The sequence below is a fragment of the Pleurodeles waltl genome, chromosome 3_1 (assembly GCF_031143425.1).
Source record: "Pleurodeles waltl isolate 20211129_DDA chromosome 3_1, aPleWal1.hap1.20221129, whole genome shotgun sequence".
Lineage (NCBI taxonomy): Eukaryota > Metazoa > Chordata > Amphibia > Caudata > Salamandridae > Pleurodeles > Pleurodeles waltl.
In genome coordinates, this window is record NC_090440.1 from 1,324,028,630 (window position 1) to 1,324,053,883 (window position 25,254).

The window sequence follows — 25,254 nt, forward strand, 5'->3', positions numbered from 1 at the left end:
TGGCTCTTCCCGGATGATTTCCTCCACCATGACCCTTAGCTCCTCCTCTGAGAACCTGGGGTGTTGTTGTGGTGCCATGGGTGTAGTGTGAGTGGTGTGGGTGAGGGTGTGTGGGGTGATGTGTTGGGGTGTGTGATGTAAGGTGCGTGGATGCTGTATAGGTGATGGTGGTGTGTGGCTGTGCTCTTGTCTGTGGTCTTGCTACCTCTCTTGTGGCAATTGTTTTTAATCGTAAAGGGTTGTGGGTAATGTGGGTGTGTGTTTTATAGTGGTGTGGGAGTGGTGTGTGTATGTGTGTTAGGTGTGTGTAGTTTGAATTGTCTAATGTGGTGTTGTTTTGTTAGGTTGTGTGTATTTTGAGGGTGGCGGTATGTACTGCCAATGGATTATAGCCATTGAATGCCCGCTGTGGTGATTCGTAGGTCATAATGCTGTGTGTGTTGTTCTGTTGACGTAATGGTGTGGGTTTTGCTACCGCCAGTTTATCAATGACCTTTGGGCCGGCGGAATTGCGTGTGTGGCTGTATACTGCTATGTGTGGGTCATTATATGGTTGGCGGTAATCCGCTGCTGTTGGTGGCAGTCAGCATGGTGGTAAGCGGTACTTACCGCCAATGTCATAATGAGGGCCATAGTGCCTAAAAGCACAAAGCGGTACACACGGTCATCTGAAAGTGCTAGACCAGGGGAAAGTCACAAGTTCAGGCCAATAGACTGAGAGCCAGATACAGGGACCAGGTTATTCCTGCTGAAAGAGTTATCTTTTGAAATTCTGGATAGCAGAGCTTTGTTTGCAGTGGCGGAGGTTGCAAGGAGCAGGTTAAGTGTCGCTAATAGTTACTACTGTTGAGTGAAGAGCAGGCATGGTGTCATGGATGGTCATCCGGTTGAGCATAATGATGGTCATTGCTGGAGCTTCGCATTGATGGTCATCGCGGGCTGTTGTTGCTGTAGAGCAAAGTGCAGATCTCACGTTGCTGATTGTTGCTGTAGCGCAAAGAGTCAGGTTTCCTGGACCGTTGCGTTGGTGGTAGTCATGGGCAGCAGAGTCTCAGCATGAACAGGCTGCTTTGCAGTCATGAAGAGCCCAAAACTTCAGAAATTCCCCTTTTCTAGAAGGGAAGTGCACTCTGATACCAGCCAAGGGTCCAGGACCTGGACCTGCATCTCTTGGAGATCTGGTACTCACTCTAGCAGTGGCCAGAAGGGCTCAGATAGGTTTTGTTGCACATCCAGGCAGATCTGTCTGGTGGCAGCAGGTCAATTGGGCAGTTGCCGGGAGACCTCTGGAGTTTATTGTGTCCCTGCAGCTCAGAACAGGAGGTCAGCCAACTGACCATTGGAGTCACGCAGGAAGCCTGGGAGGAAAGAAGCAGGTCCAGTGTTGCTTCTCAGAGACCAGTGCAGGCCTCAAGCAACATGGCAGTCCTCTGGGGAGCAAGGCCTCTAGGAGCAGGACAGTCCTATGGGTAACAAGGAGACCTCAAGCGACAGGGTAGTCCTTTAGAGAACAAGGCAGGCTTCAAGCAGCACGGCAGTCTTTTGGGGAACAATGCAGTCCTACCCCTTGGAATATCCAGAGCTCTATGGTTTTTCCTAAAGTGGTGTCTGAGTGTCCAATATTACCCCCACATTTGGTTCTGGAATCTTCTTTCCTTTCCCTGTCAAGACTCCAAGAAGTTTGGGGTGACAAAAGTCCAATAACAAGTTCCTTTGTGTGTGCTGGAGACAAAGGCCTTTGAAATGTAAGTGGGGCTGGGTATAACTTCAGGTGAGTCTTCATGCTAAGGAAACTTTAAGCAAAGTTAGGCTAAGAATCCCAAGAGTGGTTTATATAGTAAACTGCAACCCAGATGGCTGCCAAGTTGTGCAAAATGTGAGTTCCCACAAAATCTTGTTCCGTTCTTTTATGCCTCCGACCATTTGTGAATTTCAGAATAGAACATCATAATTATTTCAATATCTTTATAATAGAGTAATGTAGGTATCTACTTTGTGAACTACATTGTCAAAAATTAGATGCCTATTTCATATAGAAACCCAGGCTGGACATAGTTAGGGTGTAGTTACAAGAGGTAAAAAGTTGATAATAGCAAATCTGTCTTCTATTTCTTGGTGTAATCTTCTGAGGATTCTTTCCCTTCTCTTGTTTCTAAATCTACTCCTATCTCGATGTTGCTGATAGTAGTGTTAGTACCTCATTCTGACAGTGCGAGTACATCACGCCTACGTACGTGCCCATGCAACCACACAAACAAAGTTAGTTACCTTGTTAGAGGCAGTCTCATCTCTCATGTTTAGGGACAAAATTAACCCATCTCTAATCCTACGTGCACAAACATGCCATGGCTCTTGTTTAGTGGTTCTCCAGAACAACACATTCATTATTACCTCACACTAATGAAACAGCACCAGAAATGAGTGTGCTAAATAAATAGCTTCAGTGACTGAGAAACTTTGCACCACTGACTAGGCATCATTTATGACCAGTGAGAAGTACAATTTTCAGTTTGTTCAAATGACAAAACCACACTATTTAGGTAGAGCGAAGGTTGTTCAGGACTGATTGATCAAGGCTCATGTTGATGAAAACATTGTCCCTCCATCAGTGCAAAACTGCCCAGTCAATGGCGGAGCCGGGCGGACACACAAGACATGAATCAAGAATGCAAGCATAATGGCTACTAAATATCATGGACGTCAAAGCACTGTTGTTTGAGGGATATAGAAACTGCTGCACTTTGAGGGGACAATATTCAAAGTCTGAAATGCATTTCCTTTAGGGTGGCTGTTATTCTAGCGACCAACCTTCGTGTAATACGTCCACCATCCACCAGAATATGCATGTGAAATTCTTTGAAATAATCAGTTCTTGCACACCTTAGCAAACATGGATTATTTCAATTCTTAGTCAATACAATATTCAATTAGTTGTAACAGATTTGTGATCTGCACCTACTCCACTGATTCAATGTTCTGTCACCTTATTTGGTTTGCAGACAAAATCCTCTCAGACATATTGGAAGTTGTGGTGAACATACACCAACTTAACTTTCATAGATGTCCTTCTCTTCCTTCCAATATTCTTTGCAGCCTGTATAAAATAGGCAGTTATGGATGCCCACAACATTTTGTATTTGGACCAGAACTTTCCCAATGCTTTTGGCTAGATTTTTATGCTCATATTGTAACACAGAATATTTTGTGTTAGACTGTGTTTTCCACGCTAATGCTCAAGTCCATAACTTTTTGACAGTGAGGCCCAGAATGATGAGAGCGATGCAATGCTGCATTGTGGCAGCATTGCATCAAAAAAACTTGTGGTTTGGTGCACCATTTACATTTGATATGGCTGCACCATATCTATGGGACAGCACACCATATTGTAAGGCTTTAAGCTGTGTCTAAAATTCTGATGCATTAAAATAAAATGATAGTGTGGCATATGGCAACTGGACCTTATGTTTCGCAAAGCTGATTTGTGTGTCCTAAAGCTCTTGGAAGTGCTGCAAATCAACATTGCCACACATAGGAGTGCTCTGCATCGCAGGATCCCTAAAAAGTACAACACATTTCCACAATCTGAGCAACAACTACCACAACAGAAGAAAATGGAGGCAACAACATCCACAAGTCAGAAGGGCAACAATCTCTACCCCAGCCAAGATGTCCAAACAGCAGGCCAAGAGGAGAACCACATTTAAAAATTTGAGGTAACAAAATATTAACACCTTCTCTTTTTCACCTAAAAATTGCCATTAGAGAAGAAAGAAGCCATTTGGCAGTCCATAGTGGATAAGATCAACAGAATCTGGCAAGACAAAAGGACAGTGCCTGAACTGAAAAACAGGTTGGGTGATTATAAGAGCAGGCCAAGTAGAAACTGGCAAGGAACCTGGAGGCAGCCATGTGGACCAGAAGAACAGGAGGAGTTGGACCCATTGGAGGAGCATGTGTCGTCACTTATGCCAATAGACTTGGTGGCAGGACAGTGCAACAGTTGAGGACTTGGAAGATCTACAGGGAAAGTGTCATCAATGAACAATATGGGTAAACGTGTCATGTGTGTAGTGCAACAACATACTTTGCTGTGCTGCACTTCGCTGTGTGAAAGGTCAGGAATGTCTGACATGTGAACCCATACATCACAGATGAGAAAATCCTTAACCACGCATTGTAAACAATGCAGACATTTGCCACACAAGCATAACCATGCTTGCCGGAACAAGCATGCCTTTTTCTGTGCCTTAACCACACATGTGGTAAACTACGCATATGCGTGATTAAGGCCCAGAAAAAGCCATGCGTTGTTTGGGAGAGGACTCGGTGAGGGAAGTGGGGCTGGGGCAGGAGTGGGTGTGGATTAAGGGATTGGGATTGGGGTGGGTGGGGGTTTCGGATGGGCTATTTTTTTTAAGGGGTGGGGAGTTTGGTTATTTTATTTTAGGGCTTAGGGTGGGAGGTCGGGCTATTTTTTTTAGGGGTGGGAGTGTGGGATTTGGGTATTTTTTTATTTAGGGCTTAGGGTGGGGTGCGGGGTAGTTTATTTTTAAAGGAGTGGGGAAGGCTTAAGGAAGGGTGGAAAGAGGGAGGAGAGAAGAGGAGAAAGGCTCAGGAGAGGCTGCAGTGAGGTAGGTAGGTAGGGTTGGGGCAGGGTTGGTGGGTAGTTTTTAGCGATGGGGTTGGATTTAGGGCTTAGGGTGGGTGGGAGTGTTGGAGCACTTTAGTTTTTAGGGGCAGGGGTGGGGGGGTTGGCATATTTTCTTTTTAGGGCTTAGGGTGGGTGGGGGGATCTGGGTAGTTTACTTTTTAGAGGGGAAGATTTTATGGCCCAGGGTGGGTGGGGGTGTCGGATAGTTCTGTTTTAAGGGGCAGGGTTGGGGGAGTCAGGGTAGGTTTTTTTACGGCTCAGGGCAGGTGGGGAGGTCATGGTAGTTTAGTTTTTAGGGGTGGGGTGGGGGGTCGGCATCATTTTTTGTTTAAGACTCAGGGTGGGTGTGGGTGTTGGGGTAGTTTTGTTTTATGGGCAGGGGTGGGGGGGTCTGGGTAGTTTTTTTAGGGTTGAGGGCAGGTGGGACGTTGGGGTAGTTTAGTTTTTTGGGGCAGAGGTGGAGGTTGGGATAGGTTTTTTTTAGGGCTTAGGGTGGGTGGTGGGGTCAGGGTATTTTACTTATTGGCAGGTGGGGAGTCGGGTAGTTTAGTTTTTAGGGGCGGGGTGGTGGGTTGGGTAGTTTTTTTTAGGGCTCAGGCAGAAGGTTAGGGTAGTTCAGTTTTTAGAGTTCTGTGTAGGTGGGGTACTTTAGTTTTTAGGTGCAGGGTGGGAGTTTAGGATAATCTTTTTTAGGTCTCAGGGCAGGTGGGGGGTCGGGGAAGTTTAGGTATTAGGGGTGGGGTCAGTGTTGGGCCTCAGGGCCGATGGGGGGGTTGCATGAATGAACCACACATGCCGTTTCACATGCCTTTTCTAGACATGCTTTTACAACAAAGCTAATTAAAAAGGCATGCGTGGTAAAAGCATATGTGGAAACAATGCATTCATGGTTTTGACCACAATGTTAAGGCATGCCTTGTTCCAGTATCAGTGGTTCCCTCATAGAACCATCAGAGCTATGCCATGTCAGTTATTTTGCCAAGTGACAATTTGTACAGTCCAGCTCATCTAAGTTTTTCATGTCCATGCATAATGTACTGCCCAAGTCCAGATCATCCTTTGAATACTGCAACATGTGGACTTATGTTTAACATGAGTGATCAGGACTACAAGTTCCACAATACAAAGCAAAATTCCTGGAATGGAGCAGCACATCATGCATGGACCTCAGAAAACGGCAAAACCTGACTTTCATAATACAGGCCCCCTTGCACCATGTGGCAAAGGTGTTTGTTTTGCGCCTATGCAGCCAAAATTGTAGTGTGAACAAATGGAATAGAATTGGGTTACCAGAGGGTCAACTTTTCACATGAGAGGAGATCCAGTGGTTCAGTATGTGGCGTATCTCCAAGTATGATCTTTAAACCACAGGGCATGCAGTTGTCTGGATGTGCTGGGTCAGATCTCACAGCTGTTGTCTGCCATGTTAGAGACAACACTACCTCCTGTCTTGTACAAATGAATATTGGGGGTGGTGGTGAATGCAAGTGATGTACACCAGAGGCCCATGAGTGTTTGTTGGAAGTATAGATGGTAGGAGAACCTGGTGTGTCCATGGTACTGTATTGCAATGTAGGTTTGGCTGAGCACATTGAACTGGCAGTGGGTCAGAATGCGGAACAATTCCTAACCATTGTAGAGATAGGTGATGCATGTTCTGCAAGGTAGCCTGAGTGACAGTCACTCACTGCTTTTCTTTAATAGTCTTGCAATTGTGTAGTAGCTGTGAAGGGATGGTGAAGAAGAGTCGATTAGAGCACTATACTTGACATGTGACTTGGGCCTGGCAGAATGTGTCACGGCTGTCACAAGGGAACCATGACACAGACAAGTCTGACTATGTCAAAGCAGGAGAATGTTGAACATGAAATTGTGAAGTGACAGGATGAGTCAGTTGACCAGGATGATGGACACGTTTTGGGGATGGTTGGAGGCTGAGGTGTTTGGGCCTACTCGTGTTGGTAACCAGGGTATGTAAATGTTACAGATTATCATCACTACTCTCTTGTGAGGTTAGGCATGAGCCATAGTTCTGACATACTGGTAGGCATGTTGGGCAAATGCATATTGTTACTAATGTTGGTCGTGTTGTGTCTACAGAGAGATAATGTATGATCTGGGTGTCATCAGTGTTTGAGAGTAAGTCCTCGCCCTGTGCCCAAATGATGGTTTGCAGAGGAGCCATGTCCATGTACAGATAATCAGGGCTGAGTGAACTGATCTGTGATACTCTGCAGAGGGCAAAGTGTGCAATTACAAAATGTGGTGAACTTACATATTGTATTTCTACAATTGTGATGGTGCATATCACCTTTAAAAATAGTTCACAGTGCCAATTGGTCTGGACTCTGGAAATGACTGTGTGCTAGGAAGTCACAGGAGCATACACCAAAAAGTAAACCATGGTACTTAAATGCTCTTACCCATTCTTGCAGTATTGCAAGGCTGCTTGCTGTGTAGAGTTGTGTGGATGTATGTCAAGTATGAGGCCTTGGCCACATGAACGCACAAATTGCATGCAACACAGCACTGCAAGGCAGATTGCTGTTCTATACGGTGTGAAAGGCAGAGTGATGTATGAAAATTAATAGTTGAGCAAATTAAAAGCATGTTGTCATTAGCTGTGGGTTAAGAAATGGCTACTGGGAATGCAGCCACCCTGGTGACAGGGTGCAGTGTTGTCGGTAGTAGTGTCAATATAACCATGACATGGAAAAAATCCAGCTACATGATAAAGGGCGTCATTACTCATACTCACCCTTTCAGCCAGATAGGCCAGCAAGCTGTGTAACTGCCTTGCACTGTGAACAATGACACAGAGTTTGGACCCTTGGCACATTGGGGGTCATTCTGACCCTGGCGGGACCGCGGGAGCACCGCCAACAGGCTGGCGGTGCTCCCATGGGCATTCTGACCGCGGCGGTACAGCCGCGGTCAGAAACGGAAAACCGGCGGTGTACCGCCGGTTTTCCGCTGCCCTGGGGAATCCTCCATGACGGCGCAGCTTGCTGCGCCGCCATGGGGATTCCGACCCCCATTACCGCCATCCTGTTCCTGGCGGTCGTAGCCGCCAGGAACAGGATGGCGGTAAGGGGTGTCGTGGGGGCCCCTGCAGTGCCCATGCCAATGGCATGGGCACTGCAGGGGCCCCCGTAACAGGGCCCCACCATGATTTTCAGTGTCTGCCATGCAGACACTGAAAATCGCGACGGTGCAACTGCACCCGTCGCACCTCTTCCACTCCGCCGGCTCCATTCGGAGCCGGCATCCTCATGGAAGGGTGTTTCCCGCTGGGCTGGCGGGCGGCCTTCTGGCGGTCGCCCGCCAGCCCAGTGGGAAACCCAGAATACCCGCGGCGGTCTTTTGACCGCGCAGCGGTATTTTGGCGGTCCCAGCCAGGCCGGCGGCTTCCGCCGCCGGCCGGGGTCAGAATGACCCCCATAGTGTTTATGTGAACAATGTACAGATATATCCATTTGGAAAGCTAAAATAGTGAAACTTTGCTTCATTTGCTCTTAGTAACTCATGTTCAACACATCTCTGTGTAACATAAAGTGAATTTCAATTAAGTCAGTTTGTCATCTAAAATACTATAGGCAACAGATGGCACAACAATAAATATCATTCATTGCAGATGGACAATCAACACCTCCTGTACAGCAACCTATCCTGGATGACCTACGTGTTGGTGATGAGCTTCTACCTCACATGGGTGATAACATCTTCCAGCAACTCCTGGATTCCATAAAATCTTCTTCTCCAAACCTGGAAAGGGATAACAGCATTGCAGGGTCTCCAGATAAACCACCACCCACAGAAAATGCCCCATCTGCCATTCCAAGCCCAGCTGTGGACTCAGAGGACCCCCACAAAGTCTTCGAACATTGAGTGTTAGGAGTCCAGCAGTGGATGGTTGTAAGCAGGGCTAGAGACCATAGCGGGCACCCTACAAGGAGTCCTTAGTTGCCTGAGCCACAATAAGGCTAGCATAGACACCTACACTTGGCATTGACACTTGATGAGTCCCTAGCTGACTTTGCTGGTGTCAGGATACAGAGGGAACAACATCAGCCGTCTACTTCTGACACCAGTGAAATAGCCATACAGCTGGGGCCAAACGTAACATCATGGAATCAATGGATGCAGTTGAACTCCTGGATAACAACAATGGGTGACCTCAACGATAGTGTTGTTGCTTTTTTGGCAAGCCACCAGACACTTGTCAGGAATTTTCTGTCTGAATTACTGTCATAGACAAATGCCTGTGAAGTGTGTGTGCCTCAGATGCCTCTCACACAAACGCCACCAACTGCAGGTGAGGCACAACACCCTTCACAGGAGGAAGATGCGATTTCTCCAATTTCTGTTGGAAAACCGTCAGGTAACATTTGTCTGTGTCTCCTGGACAGTTCCCTTGTGGTCCTGTGTCTGTCATCACGCTACCTCTTTTGTTACCCAGAACTGTCACTTTTTTTGCGCACCTGTTAATCTTATCCAACTGTGGACCTGTGAAGTGGACTACTACCCTCCTTAATGGCAATTTGTATCTCCTCACTGAAATTCTCAACACCTCCACATGTCTCTTACATGTCTCCCAAATGGACTGTTTCCGGACATCCTTTACTGACTATTTTGTGTTGTTGCCTCAAACACATGTAAAAATGCTCATGGTGGCCAACTCACACATGTAAATAAATTCACTCCTATAAATCTGAGTGTTGGATGTCTGTTCTAGAAAAGACTACACAAACCATGGTATGTGGTAAAGCCCCACTGTATAAAGTCTGTATTTAAGGTCCAAGTACCATAAATGCCACAAGTTCAGAAGCACAGGATTACAAACAGCGTCGTTATTGATCCAAATAAATTGTTTTATTTTGTGTGGAGAAAATGAATGATTTCCAAAACGAAATACATCATAAATAAATCCAGAAAGGAACCATGGGAGTCAGCCAACACGTGTTTCGCCCCACCAGGCGCGTAGGCCGGGGCTTTCCAAAGACTGAAAGAAAGGGAAACAAGATCCAACTGAAGGTAATTCAGTGTTATAAAGAAGAAGAAATAGAATAAAGCAGCACCGAAACGTGAAAAATCCGGGATTCATGCAAAAAGATTTATGCAAAAAGATTCAATTATCCTGGTTCAAATGGTCCCAAGAGGTGAAAATACATGAAAACAATGCTGTAGTAAGGTGAAGGATTATTAAGAACAAGAGTCAATCCAAAATGTGAGTGACTTTTTAACCACTAAGAACGGTAGTGCAAAAAGTGGAAATGCATATGTGAGGAGATAGATAGGCGAAATGAATTTCTGAGGAGGATGTGACAGACATATCCTTTGAATAGAAGCCACAAAGTTATATCAAGGATGAATAGTCAGATCGTGAATTCAATTAGTAATGCCTATAGTTTAAAGTGAATATCGAGAAGATGACTAGAAATGTGCGCAACAAAGATAGTAATAATTTAAAGAAGGAGAGTATAGCTAATGTTAGACATACCCTTTAAGCAGAATTCAGCAATGTAAAACAGTTGTTGTATGCATTAATTGAATAAATTCATAATCTGAAAGGAATACATAAACGTTGCTGTTTTTAGGAGACGGACGGGGTTTCTTCCCATTTGTTCGTATTCTTCTTTTTTTTTTTTTTTCTAGGTTACAAATTGTTTCTCTAAATTACCTACTGTTTTCTTCCAGGGTTAGTTCATATTGTTTTCCACTTAACAACTACCTAACCCATTAAGGGTGACTGTTTACTATTGTTGATTACATTACTCTTGTCTACCTTGCTTTTTTCTGTATTTATATTTACAGCAACGTGTATGTATTCCTTTCAGATTACGAATTTATTCAATTAATGCATACAACAACTGTTTTACATTGCTGAATTCTGCTTAAAGGGTATGTCTAACATTAGCTATACTCTCCTTCTTGAAATTATTACTATCTTTATTGCGCACATTTCTAGTCATCTTCTCGATATTCACTTTAAACCATAGGCATTACTAATTGAATTCACGATCTGACTACTCATCCTTGATATAACTGTGTGGCTTCTATTCAAAGGATATGTCTGTCACATCCTCCTCAGAAATTCATTTCGCCTATCTATCTCCTCACATATTCATTTCCACTTTTTGCACTACCGTTCTTAGTGGTTAAAAAGTCACTCACATTTTGGATCGACTCTTGTTCTTAATAATCGTTCACCTTACTACAGCATTGTTTTCATGTATTTTCACCTCTTGGAACCATTTGAACCAGGATAATTGAATCTTTTTGCATAAATCTTTTTGCATGAATCCCGGTTTTTCACGTTTCGGTGCTGCTTTATTCTATTTCTTCTTCTTTATAACACTGAATTACCTTCAGTTGGATCTTGTTTCCCTTTCTTTCAGCATTGAGAAAGCCCCGGCCTACGCGCCTGGTGGGGCGAAACACATGTTGGCTGACTCCCATGGTTCCTTTCTGGATTTATTTCTGATGTATTTCGTTTTGGAAATCATTAATTTTCTCCACACAAAATAAAACAATTTATTTGGATCAATAACGACGCTGTTTGTAATCCTGTCCTTCTGAACTTGTGGCATTTATGGTACTTGGACATTAAATACAGACTTTATACAGTCGGGCTTTACCACTTTTCTCAGTCAGTTTACCTTTTCTCTGGAGGACTTGGGTCCATGTCCCCCGGCAAAGTTCCCACACGAGTCTAATGAACCAGGCAATTCATACAGGAAGTCAGTGCCTTTGGACCCTCTCCATTTTCTGGAGTTTGTTTTACAAACCATGGTATGCGTGTACGTAGCCAATGATTTTTTTTAGCATTTCAAATAGGTTAAGCTACACACATTATCACCTGCTCTTGTTGTATATGCCCAAACATCATGTATATCCACTGCCATTGCATTATCTGGAATTTCTTGTTTACCAATTGAAAGTCATGGTGTGACAATAAGCTTCACTTCCTGGACTGGCACACAGTAAAAAGGTCTGACTAAGCACACAAACTACATTGTCTAAATAGGGTCTGTGAGGCATGTGAGTCAATGAAAATGTTTCACTCATCCCCATATTTGTAGCTCAGTGAACATCACGTCAACAAGCACATATGATAACCTCAATGCTTACAATGAAGAAACCCTAAAGATCTTAAAATATGTTTACTCTGATAATATGCAGGTAGTCATTGCCAGACTCCTTCAGAGTTAGCATCATTAGTATGTTGCACACGGATGTACAAGGTCAGTCCAACACCTTGGATGGCAGTATGCATGAAACGCAAAATTATATTATGAGAGATACATTTACTAATAATAAATGGTGTCAAAAGGTCTCCTGGGATATGTAAGACAAATGTGTTCCTCTGTCCCTGAGAAGCCTCACATGTATTGAGTGTGTATGTAACCACACATGACATCAATTGTACAATATACACACATATTACTGATTTGGTGACAGATCACGGACCCTGTAACAAGGCAACACCTCCCCACACTAAGAGGAAATGGTAGACCTATGTTATCAAAACACTGCAAGTAGTAGCACGAAGTTAAATCCATGTAGTGCCACACTTAGCAAGTACTCAATGCCAAGGGTCATTGAGGTTCTCCATGCATGTAGGCCACATACATAATTTGTAACCAGCTAACAATTACCTATGTCCAGAATGGTATAAGGGTATGTGTCTTAGCGGCAGGCCCCATTGTGTGACCCAGCACAGTCCGTATCCTGTAATATTTTGCCACAAAATCATCCAAAGTATACATGGCCAACTTCTTTCACACAAAGTGCTACAGTGGGTGAGTATCTGTGTTGGGTTTTCTGTCAAATCATGCTAAGATGACCACTTACAATACAATAAGATTGTCAAATAATCCTTAAGTGACTCATATGTGAAATACACTACTTGTTGACCATAGGCATCTCACAAAATAACATACACCTTTAAAGACTGCAGGGCAATAGCTGCATCATGTCCTCAACACAACCTACTCAATGTTAGAAACTCTCAATGATACAAAAATTATGAGGTTGTGAAGGTATAAAAGGTTTTACGAATTAAATATTTATGTAAGAAACTGCCTAAACTGTACTACTTGACCTAAACACCACCTTATATTATCAAAACTTATCCTAAACTACCTACATCGACCTATCCTAAACTGACTAACCTTAACACTATTCAGATAACATGTTAAACATCAACCCCCGCCCCTTAACACATCTATAGTATTCACAATAGAAACATCAACTATATCTATACATAATCTAACTACACTTGTAAACCTAAACAAATATATATAAACATATATTATATACATATATGTTAGAAATGGGGTCTTTGGTTGGCAGTCAGGTTAACCCCTGCCCAAGCAAAGACCCTCACTCCAGTCAGGGAAGTCACACACAATCCAAATTATCCTGTGCCCACCCTCTGGTAGCTTGGCACTGAGCAGTGAGGTTTAACTTAGAAGGTAATGTGTAAGGTAGTTGTGCAATAACTCATGCAATAACACAGTATAACAGCACAAAAATACACCACACAGTATTTTGGAAAAATATAGAATATTTATCTGGTTAATGCAGGTCAAAACTATCAAGATTCAATAAGTACATGTTGAAATATCACTTAGAAAATGATAAAAAGTAGTCTTTAGTTCTTAAAAAGCAACAAGTGTCTCTTGCAAGCACAAAGTACCTGGTTTGCATTCAAATTCTCTGCAAGGGACCTCAGAGGAGGAGATGCGTGGAAAATGGGGAGGTGTGCGTCTTTTTCTCCTGGCGCACACAGATGATGCATCTATAATTTTCCACACAGGCAAGGCTTTGCTGGATTTCCAGTGCGCTGACTTGGATCCTCTTCAGGTTGCAGGGTTTTTGGACGCCCATGGGGACGATGCAGAAAAAATCCTGGGCATGCAGGATGAAGTCACAGGGGCTGCGTCGATCCGGTGGGCGATTGTGGGGAAATTTTGGTCGCATGGCAGGTACTGTGTCGATTCTTCTCACAGGAAGTTGGGCTGTGTTATTTCAGCTCGGCTATGCGTAAATTTAGTGGGCAGTGCGTCGAAGTTCCGGTCACAACGCTGGTGCTGCGTCGATCTCCTCTCAGGAGCTGGGCTGCATTGTTCCGGTTTGGTGTGCAGTGATTTTCTCACTGTGATGCATCGTTTCTGGCAGGCTGTGCATCGAATGTTCACCGCACAAGGAGTTCTTTGCAGGAGGAAGGGTTTTCGGCCCTGAGACTTCAAGGAACAGGAGGCAAGCTCTATCCAAGCCTTTGGAGAGCACTTCTCAGCAGAGCTAGAGGGCAGCAAGGCAGGAGGGCAACAGCCGGGCAGCAGTCTTTTGCAGAAATGCAGTCAGGTGAGTCCGTTGGGCAGCCAGGCAGTTCCTCTTGGCAGGTTGCAGGGACTGGTTCAGAGTTTCTTCACACGTGGTATCTTGTCCAGAAGTGTCTGAGTTGGTAGGGTCAGAGGCCATACTAAATATGGCCTTTTTACTCCTTTCAGATCAGAACCTACCACTCAAACAGTATGAAGGTAGCCCTAATGTTAGCCTATGAAAAGAGCAGGCCTCACAGCAGGGTAAAATGAATTTAGGAGTGTTACACTACCAGGACATATAAACTACACAGGTATAAGTCCTGCCTTTTATCTACATAGCACTCTGCCCTATGGGTTACTTAGGGGCTTCCTTAGGGGTGACATATCTGTAGAAAAAAAGGGAGTTTAAGGTTTGGCAAGTACTTTTAGATGCCAGGTAAAAGTGGCAGTGAAACTGCACACACAGGCCTTGCAATGGCAGGCCTGAGGCATGGTTAAGGGGCTACTTAGGTGGGTGGCACAATCAGTGCTGCAGGCCCAATAGTAGCACTTAATCTAAAGGCCCTGGGCACATGTAGTGCACTTTACAGGGGACTTACAAGTAGATTAAATAAGCCAATTGGGTATTAAGCAATGTCGCCATGTTTTACAGGGAGAGAGCATATGCACTTTAGCACTGGTTAGCAGTGGTAAAGTGCACAGAGTCCTAAAACGAGCAAAAACAGGGTCCAAAAAGTGGAGGTAGCCAGGCAAAATGTTAGGGGTGATCACCCTAAGGCTGTCAGGTCTAACAATATATATAAATATATATATATATATATATATATATATATATATATATATATATATATATTTTTTAACAAAGCCTAAACCTCAACGCCCCATGCACTAAAACCTTATAAATATTAAAAAAGATATACAAACATGTTCCTATGAAACACTGTAAAATTCTAAACCTTAACAACTCTAAACCTATCATATTACTAACTATTTAAATAATAAGATAAGAAAGAAACTAGAAAACATTGTAAATTAAATGCCTATAAAAGTTGGGAGAGTTGCTTCATGACCTCCTCCATGGTATCCATCCTTGGCTGTAAACTTACCTGCTAAATACGAATTGCATCAATGTATTTGCTCACCTTCCTTAGTTTCTGGATAATTATATAGTGGAAGCTGGATTCTTTTCTCCTTCTGGGCCTCCTGGGCCATATGGTATTAGCTGTGTGGGTGCAGGGGTAGCGGGTGGTATTGGGGTGGTTGTTGCTGGATTGATCCTTCTATGTCCTGGCTTGTGGCAAATGTTGCCATTGAAGGTATGGTTGATGGAGGGATGTTCCTGGACCCTACTGCCTTTGCATGTTCATATAGTTTGTGCATCTTCCAGGAGGCCTTAGAGATGTTCCTAATCTGCCGGTATCTCTCACAGCACATTTCAAGTGTTCTTGGTTCTTTAGCTGTCATGTTATCTAGGGTGATAATACAATAACTAGTTAGTCCATGCATTATATTTACATGATGTCTGTGAGAAATAGTCCGACCTTGTAACACAATCACACGTCCCTGACCAGAACAATACCAGCAATACAGATAGATATATGGTCAATATAATGTGACAACATAGGCATCCCCTACTTAAGCCAGGGAAACTGAGTCAGGTGCTGTCTGTGTAGGTGCATAAAATGTAAAAGTAGTCACAATGAGATAAATACCATAAAGGACATATGTTCACCCTCATGATGGGCCTGTTTTACCTAATTTGGGATTTTGAGTTGTGTCATGCAAATATGCCAATCATTGATCATCAACATAAATGTAAGTGGATAAGGTGATACAGTTAAGGCAGTGTGACTTGGCATTGCATACCCTATCTGGATTATTACAAGGTTTCACAATTGCTGACTTCACTTTCTCTGTGTTAGATAACTAATAAATAGATAGGGGATTGTCAGGTATCTTCTGTAGACCATGACTGAAGAACATTACTAACATTTACTTATCTCCACCTAAACAGGCTTATGTACACACATCATTCCTAGGCTGCATTTGGAGGCATACACAATAAATTGTATATAGCATCTCAGTAGTGTGTGTATGCTTGCCGGACTACTCATCTGACAAACAAACCTTTTGGATACGATGCATGGACCCTTGCACCATGACTCTGAGTGAGGGTCAAGGACCTCTGAGGCTGGATTACAACAGACATACCTTGTGGTAGGCTAAGACATTGAAGATCTATACGTCCATCGAATAATGAACAAACACATGAACAGACACACATGTAGCCATGTCATTTGTTGTCTGTCATGGCCAAAATACATTAGTTATGAAGATTTAGGTCCATCACAAAAAACATAAGCTGCAACTACCATATTCAAAATTGGTTAGATTGTGATGGCAACCCAATGACAATATCATACGTTTACACCTTTCTGCTTTAGTTTTGTCATACTGCTACAAGGACAGTTATGTTTTCTACAAACATAATATGTGTCAGACAGCAGGTATGTTTGCCCACCCGTAAGGTCAGTAAAACTGAAATGTCTATTCTGGAAAGCGCAGAAGTATGCAGCATGTATGAATCCATTATGCTGCATGTTGATTGAACATATGTTGTATAATCACACAGTGTGTGAATCTGATTCCATGATACCTATTCTGTCCATGCTTAGTAACAGTGCCTGTGTATAAATATTGCACATCATCTGTCCCTGTGTCATGTACATTTTTAGATATGTACATCTGAACCCTGCTCAGACATGCTTAGCAACACACAAGTCACTGTCCTACCACATATGTTGACTCCAGATTACTTGTGTTTGTGCAGTTTGTTGTACGAGATAATGCGTTTGTGTGAATACATGCAGAGTTTGTGACAGATAATGGTATGTGGCACTATAAAAAAGTAAAGATTTTTAGTTCCTGCGGGTTTGCTTACATACACCTTGCATTCTCCAAAATTTTACTCCTTGATCATTCGTATAGAATCTGTGGGAAGGTTCTGTTCTGATTCACACACTGGCAGCTTATAGACGGTAGCTGAGTGTTACCTTCCACCAGATATCACAATGTAAGATTTTGCACAGATCACACACAGACATGAAAATGGTACATACCATGTACTTATAACACTTATTTGTAGCACTGGGGTCCTGGAAGGAGCCCACCCCTACCCTTATAAATTGTAGACATCCACCTAGGAGACATGAATGAGGAAATTGCATTCTAAATATTGCTTTCATATAGGTTTTGCATTTTTAGGAAACAAACTATACTATCCAAATATTTTTGATTTGCACAACAGTTTAAATACACATGTCAAAATTACCAGAATATTGCATGCAGGTAGACCACTTGCAGGCCTGAGGTGCCTGGAGCATGCCTTAAGGATGTAATATATTTAGTAATGCTGGGCAGCACTATGTCAGACTCCTGTGCACCATGACACTTAGGTGACAAAATTGACCCTAGAATAACTTAGGGGCATAGTTATACTTTGTTTGCACCGGATTTATGTCATTTTTATTCCCGCAAATCTGCTGCAAACTTAACTCCATATTTATATATTGACACTAGACCGACCTAGCATCAAAATATTGGAGTTAACGTCATTTTTTGCGTGCGGAAAACTACATTGCATCAATGAGATGCAAGGTAGGCGTTTCCGGGCAAAAAATGACTCAAAGGCCTTATTTATCCTTCTGTGCAAAGATCACGCACGGGAGGGGGGCCTTAAATATTGGTGCTAAGTCTGTTTAGCTCCATTTTTTCACGCCTGGGTCAGGGCAGGCGTTAGGGGACCTGTGGGCCATTTTCCATGGTCAGAGGTCATGGAAACTGCCCACAGGTGCCCTTCCCTGCACCCAGGGACACCTCCACCCACTCCCACCCACACCTGGAGGACACGTAAGGATGGGGGGACCCCTCCCAGGTAAGTCCAGGTAAGTTTTTTTTTTTTTTAAGTGCCATAAGGGGGCCTAACTTGGGCCCCCCTACATGGCACTGTGCTCAAGGGCCATGCCCAGGAGACATATGTCCCCTGGGCATGGCCATTGGGCAGAGGGGCATGACTCCTGTCTTTACTAAGACAGGAGTCATGTCCAAGGGGGTTGCACGTCAAAACATTATGCTAGTCAGGTTAGAGTCATTTTTCTGACTCTAACCTGACTAGCACCATTCTTTGATGCACAACCTCCTGTTTCCCCTACGCCTCCCCCACCCAGTTAGCATCATTTATGTTGATGCTAATCGGGTCTTACCGCAGGCTAGCATCATTCCTTAAATATGATGCCTTGCTGGCGTCCAGGAATGGAGCTAGCCGGCGGTAAACTTTTTGACGCAAACCTGCTGTAACGCAGGTTTGCATAAAAAAGTATAAATCAGGGACTAAGTATTGTGGAAAAGGACAGGCATACATCGTATGTAACATCATAGAAGCTGTATAAGGGTGTACTGGCACTGGTGAGTAATATTAAATTGTTGTACCTTCCAACTTTCTGTAAGGTTACATGCCTTGTCCGCATGTATAATGTTGATTGTGTGCTCTGAAAAACACACCGTTCTAAACATGTAAATATTCATGAGGCATAGCAATCTGTGTACATGTGCATCAGAATGCAGCACACATTGATGAGTACACATATAAGCTTCATGGAAATACATTTCCAGCTCAGCCTTCAACTTTGGGTGTTCTGCGAGTTTGTAGGCATCTCACCTCATTTCTGTAGGTTACTTATGGAAATGCCCAGAAATCTTGATATTCAGTTATTAGTACAATCCATGAGCCATTAAATAGCCCTTTGTGGCACGGTATGGGAACTGTGTAATTTAACCCATGCTTGATTTACGTTTGATTGGTGTAGGCACTCTGAGGCTCACAAAGTTCCCTTACTTTACGTAATTTCCTTATATACATTTATGCTGACATACATCTTGCAAGTTACAATATGGAAAAAAATGAATGAAGTACAGTCCATGTTTATGTTTGGCACTACTGATAAAGGCATATCACAAAATGCAAACGTAACACATATACATACATACGGATTCACCAATCTCAAGTCCAATGAGGTTGATAACATTGGCCTCCCATGCTATTACATCAGCCAACCTGTGCTTCATCTGTGCATTGATTTTGGAGATATTGACGGTCTGCTGACAGTGACAGCGCACATGCTCCCACCTATCCTTTTTCTTCTTTGCAGGGAAGCACTGGCTCACTCTGCCACCAGACTCCAGCATCCTTGGCAAATAATGAACTTTGAGCCACATCAGCCCTCCAACTCTGGCTCCAAAAAAAACTACCCCCCAGACATTTTACTAACTCTGCAAAAAACATTAAACCCAATAATAAACCACTTAGAAACTCTAACTACCCCAACAAACAACCCCATAATAAATTACTCCTGACAATACTATGAAAAATATTTGTACAAACAATGACACAGGCCAAACATGTATAACAAAGAGACAATATAGGGACAGAGCACACACTGACAACCAAAATGCTCCATAATCTCTCAGACACACTTCAAACACCAACACCAAGTACAGACTAACAGAGAATAAGAGAAAATGCCAATGCGTGATTCACTCACAGCACATTAGCACCAATGCATTGTTTTCAACTCATTGGCATTAATGCGCAGCTTACGACTGGTGCAACAGTTGCAATGCAAAGTGCAAATGGGTTCATGCATGGGTTCTGATCCACACAAGTGACCTATTGTCTGGGATAAATTATAAGGAATTGTGCAATGCAGGAAAATGCACCTTGGGCTCACTTTCCTCTCTCTTCTTTTCCTACCTGACAGGTTTAATATTTTCTGACGTGTGAATTTTCAGTGGTTCTAGTGTGCCTATGTGTGAGCTTTCACCTTCTTAGTGGTGACATATTGATTGACAACTTATTGAATTGTAAAATATGTAAATATTGTAATGTGTACAGACATTTACAAGGTTTCTTCCTTTGAAGGTTTGAAGTATGCTTGGGTGAACATAGATAGCTGTGGTGTGGGCATATTTTGTCACATGTATAGCGTTACTATGTCAGTGGGCAACGCTATTGGATTCCCTTTTATGCATAATATCTACATTCAGATCATCTGCCAGGATTCATGTCATAAGATGTGTTACGGTTGCAACACACACTCAGTGAAGTACAGAGAATTGTTGGATCAGCCAGTCTACAGTGTGGCAGCCTGCTTACAGATTAAGTGAATGAATATTATAGATATGGTGTAAGACCAATATGGCACCTGTGATTGTCCAGCAGTCTTTTATTTGCACACTAAACAAGGCAACTTTCACCATGTAGTGTTGAGGTACAAACATATCAATAGTTAGAGTTATATCTAAAACAATATGTGTGGTGCATGCACAATACACCATGGTAAATGTGTTTAGCAAATCTGTTTGCCTATTGTTTGAGCATAACAAGTCCAGCTTGAGTAGTCCACTCAAGTGTGATTAATCATGAGTGCCACAATATATAGCATTGCCTTACTCTTCCCCAGAGAGAGGGTATGTGACCTTTGCATGTGGGTAGCCATTCATATCAGATGGTAATATATGCATGTACAAACACCTGGAAAAAGTGCAAATGCAGCAGTAGGTAGTACCTTCCCAGGAGTGAAATTTATGAAGTTAGACCTTAACATCTCCTCGTTACTTCAATTTTCATTGTGTCCTGTGTACAGCAGCACACACAGATGGAGCACTATGGCTCACAGCGTATGTTGATTAGCAGTAAGATGCACCTTCATGGTCATATACATTCCTGCATGTAACAGTTGCATCCTTGCCTCATGGTACAAGTGTGCTTGTGGTGGGTCTAGCCAGTCAATACAGCAAAGGCACAGGAGAAAAGGCAAGATTTAAAGTGTTTTGTTGAATACCGTAAAAGTTTTGCAATTTGCTTTCAAACATAGGGAGGCTATCTGTGCTGCAATGTGTGCACTTGGCCATGATATGCCCCTCCTGTTACAGTCACAGGACATTATGGAGACTATGGCCCTCATTATGACGTCGGCGGTAAATGCCGCCTACCGCCAAGGTGACGGCCGCCACAAGACCGCCGTCGTGGCTACCTACCGTCTGCCATTTTATGACCGTAGCCGGAATTCCGCCAGAAGGCTGGTGGAATTCCGGCTACGGTCATGGCGGTGAACGGCGGTAAGGTGGCACTGCTGCCAGCAGCACCACACCAGTAGACCGCCGCAGACCATACCATGACACATGATACGGCCTGGTGGTGTTCTACTGGGGGACGCTGCTGCTGGCAGCAGCGCTCCATTCCATCACCTGCCGGAGGACCCCCTGCCATCAGGTAACTCGGGTGCTCCGACAGGGGAGGGGGATGTTGTGTGTGTGTGTGGGGGTGTGTGTGTGTATGTTTCTGTGTGCGTGCATGCGGATGTGGGGCATGTGGAATGCGTGTGCGCATGAATGGGTGTGAGTGTGCATGTATGTTGTGTTGTGTGAATGCGTGGGTGCTTGTATGTAGGTAAGTGTGTGTGGATGTGTGTGTGCATGGATGTATGAATGTGTGGGTAAATGTGGGTGTGTGTGTATGTATGCATGTGTATGTCTGTGTGGGTAGGTGCGTGTATGTCGTGGGGGGGTCAGGAGGGGGAGGGGGAGGGAGGATTCTGGGGAGGGGGCAGGGGAAACCCCTATCACTACCAGGGAAGGAATTCCCTGGTACTGTTAGTGCCTACCACCATGGTTTTCGTGGCGGTAAGAAAGCCACAGAAACCATGGTGGTGAGTAGGGTCATATTCCCGTGGGTGGCCTGGAGACTGCTGCTGAGCTAGAGACTGTAGTCTCCAGCCCGGCGGTCATTACCGCCATGGCGGTCGGTGTGTTACATTGGCAGTTTTTTTTTTTGCCGAACCGCCAATGTCATAATATGGCGGTATGTACTGCCAGCCTGTTGGTGGTACTACCGCCACTATAACACCAACTGCCGGGGTCATAATGACCCCCTATATTGTGATCCACATATGTATGATGGAAACAAACATGATGTGCAGCACACACACTCAGTCATCGCACACTGTTTGGAACTATATCCCCTCTGGACTGTCCTAGAGCGTCTGAAGCTGAACAAACTGTAGCAGCAAACACACTTTCGGCATGTGCACATTGTTCCACATTGAAAACATTATGTTGTGTATGTCTTGCGCAGGCACATGTGTTCTGCGCATGGTGTTATCATGCACACATATTTCAAAAACATGATGTTGATCTGGAGTGAGTGTGTCACACAGCAACAGAGCTTTGGAATAGGTGAGTGAACCACTAGGCATCACTGAAGTGAAACATGGTCAAATAGTCAATTTAACCAGTGATTTTCAATTTACATTATGCTGCTAAATGCACATGATCTCTGACTTACTCCTGTGAACGTTAGTAGCACTACATCTACTATGAGGGTAAGCCTTTGTATGTGCCTCATGGTCCAAGGATGCTGCCTTCCCTGACACTGGCATATGTACTGGCACACACTCAGCTTACATTTTCCTTTTGGGAGGATACAAGGTTTGTGATCCCCTCAGCTGTGCACTTGTACACTCAGGTCAGAGGTAAACAACTCTTGCCATGCAAAAGTAAGTCCATATCCTAATCCCTCTGTCTGACCATGTGCAATTAGTTAGTGTGTGTACATACATTTTTGTCTGACTTTTGACATAGTGAAATCACACTCTTGACATATCAGTATTCTGTAGGTGTTCAGATGTTAGCATAAAAAATCTCCAATTTCACACTTCTCTGGTTAGTTACTCACTGTACAATGTAATATGCTCATATTGCTTTTTTTACTCGCTGTTGTCCCTAACTGCATTGCTGTGCAATGCACAGCAATTGTGTCAATTATCTACTCTAGCATGATGTGGTATATGTGACAATGTCACCAGGAAATGGCTTGATTTTGAGGAAAACCACACATGCATGTATGCATTCGTTACAAGTGATGGCTTTTACAAATTCTCATGGCACTAGGCCTTTGTCCATAACAACTGTCACTCATTATATCTGATGGTATCTGTAACGGCATTAGTTCATGCAAAATGCTGCCATTCTGCATACTGCTGCATTGGTGATAGACACTACAATGTGAGGTTTGTCTCAGATATGGTACTCACTTGTTTTATGTTTCCACCCTCACTGAGTGCCATCTGTAACAAACTTTGCTGATGCAGAACACAGCAAAACTGGTAGCTAAGCAGCTCTGCACTGCTTAACAGTGTGAGAAAAGTAATGATACATTTGTTTTTTGAAATGTGAAAAACCTGGCTTGTGCCTTTAGTACACAACATTGCATCACATTGCATTTCTGTTTGCATTGAATTGATTAATGAGAGACATGGCCCCATGTTGCTCAATGGATCTGATGACAATTGTAATATGTTGAACCCAAGTTCTAGTTGACAAGATATGGGTGCCTTGATGTTTACTGTGACTGTGACATAAAAGCCTACACAAAGATTTGATTCTGAATTGAGGAGCACCTCCCTCCCACATAGACTTGTGCTTAAGATAACTTGACTCTTATATAAGTTTCTGTTGGATGTTGCATTTATTGTTGTGATTGGTTTTTGGGATTAGTATTTGTAGTGGCTTAAGGGCTTAGGGTTTGTGTTCTGATTGGCTCTAGGGCTAGGGTTTCCTACTGGAGTAGGAGTCTAGGGTTTGCATTCTGATTGGTACTAGAGCTAGGGTTCCTATTGGACTAAGGGTTTAGGGTTACTGTTCTGATTGGCTGCCGAAGCTAGGGTTCTGATTGGTACAAGGGCTAGAGTTCCTATTGGACTAAGATTTTAGGGTTATTGTTTTGATCGGCTGTCAGGTCTAGGGTTCTGATTGGTACCAGGGCTAGGGTTCCAATTGAACTAAGGGTTTAGGGTTACTGTTCTTAGTGGCTGTTAGGGCTAGAGCTATGATTTGTTAATAGAGCCAGGTCTTCCATTGGCTCATGGGTTTAGGGTTAGGATCTTGATTGATTAGGGTTAGTGTTCCATTGGCCAACAGGGCTATTTAAGACTAGGTCTCAGGGTGCCTCAGCTTGGTCGGCGAGGCTGAGGGCGTAGAGGGCAAGTGCTGTTGCCTGTTTGTGCCTGTTCAGGACTGGTCGGGCCTAGGACCAGAGATGCTGCCTACATTTCCACCTTAATCCCTCCACATCCTCCAACATCCGAACACAATATCAGGCAATACATTCTGCACATACACCACAAAGAAACCTCAGACAGTTCTCAATGTCACAACAACCACTACAAAACCATACAAACCACACCTATACTCTATTATACCCCAACCACAACACTATGGCACCTTCATTCTCGCATAAAATACAAATTTGTCCCATACCACTAAACCATTCGACACATTGCAAACACAACACAAAGCAACATTATACGCTAGTATAATGCATCCAGACACATACTCCATGTTCATACAAAATGCCAGCTCTTCCCTCTACATACTCATAACAGACCCCTTTTTATAATGACAAAAACTTTACTCAGCCTTCCATCACACCATCCACAAACAACATCCTCCTCTTTTTCCCAATTACACACAACTATAGATTCCTTACACTCTAATCCTCCACACATATTACCTCTTCCAATGATTAAATCTGATACAAACAACCATAATTGTTGTCCATCATCTCTAACTCACAACATACACTCTTCCCCAAAACACATCACCACCTCTACACTTTTCAAACACCGCTCACTAGCAGTAACACACATACAAATCCTTCACCAATAACACTACATCCATATCTCCCCTCACTACACCACAAAAACAAAACAACACTCACACACAAACACATCAGAATCCCAAACACTTTCAAAATACTTTCCATCACACCCACTACCACCCGCCTGACTACACAAATAATACAAATCCAAAGCCAAATTTACTCCAACATTCACATTCTTCACCAATACCTACCACAAACACCCTAACACAGCAACATTCATTCACCCGCCTCTCATCCATTGTACAATTTAGAGCCTTACAATATGACCCATACGTTCCACCAGCACACCTAACCCATGTTCCTTCCACCGAAAACAAAGTATACAACATGCCAGGCTTCACAATTTTGCATCCCCATGTCCATTACCCAACAAGGGTACTCTACAAAAACAACACAACTCACCATCTCGCTCACAACCACCATCTCCACCACCGACACACGCAGACCGAACAAAATGCCTTATAAGCCTGCTGGACAAGGAACATGAAATAGAAAAA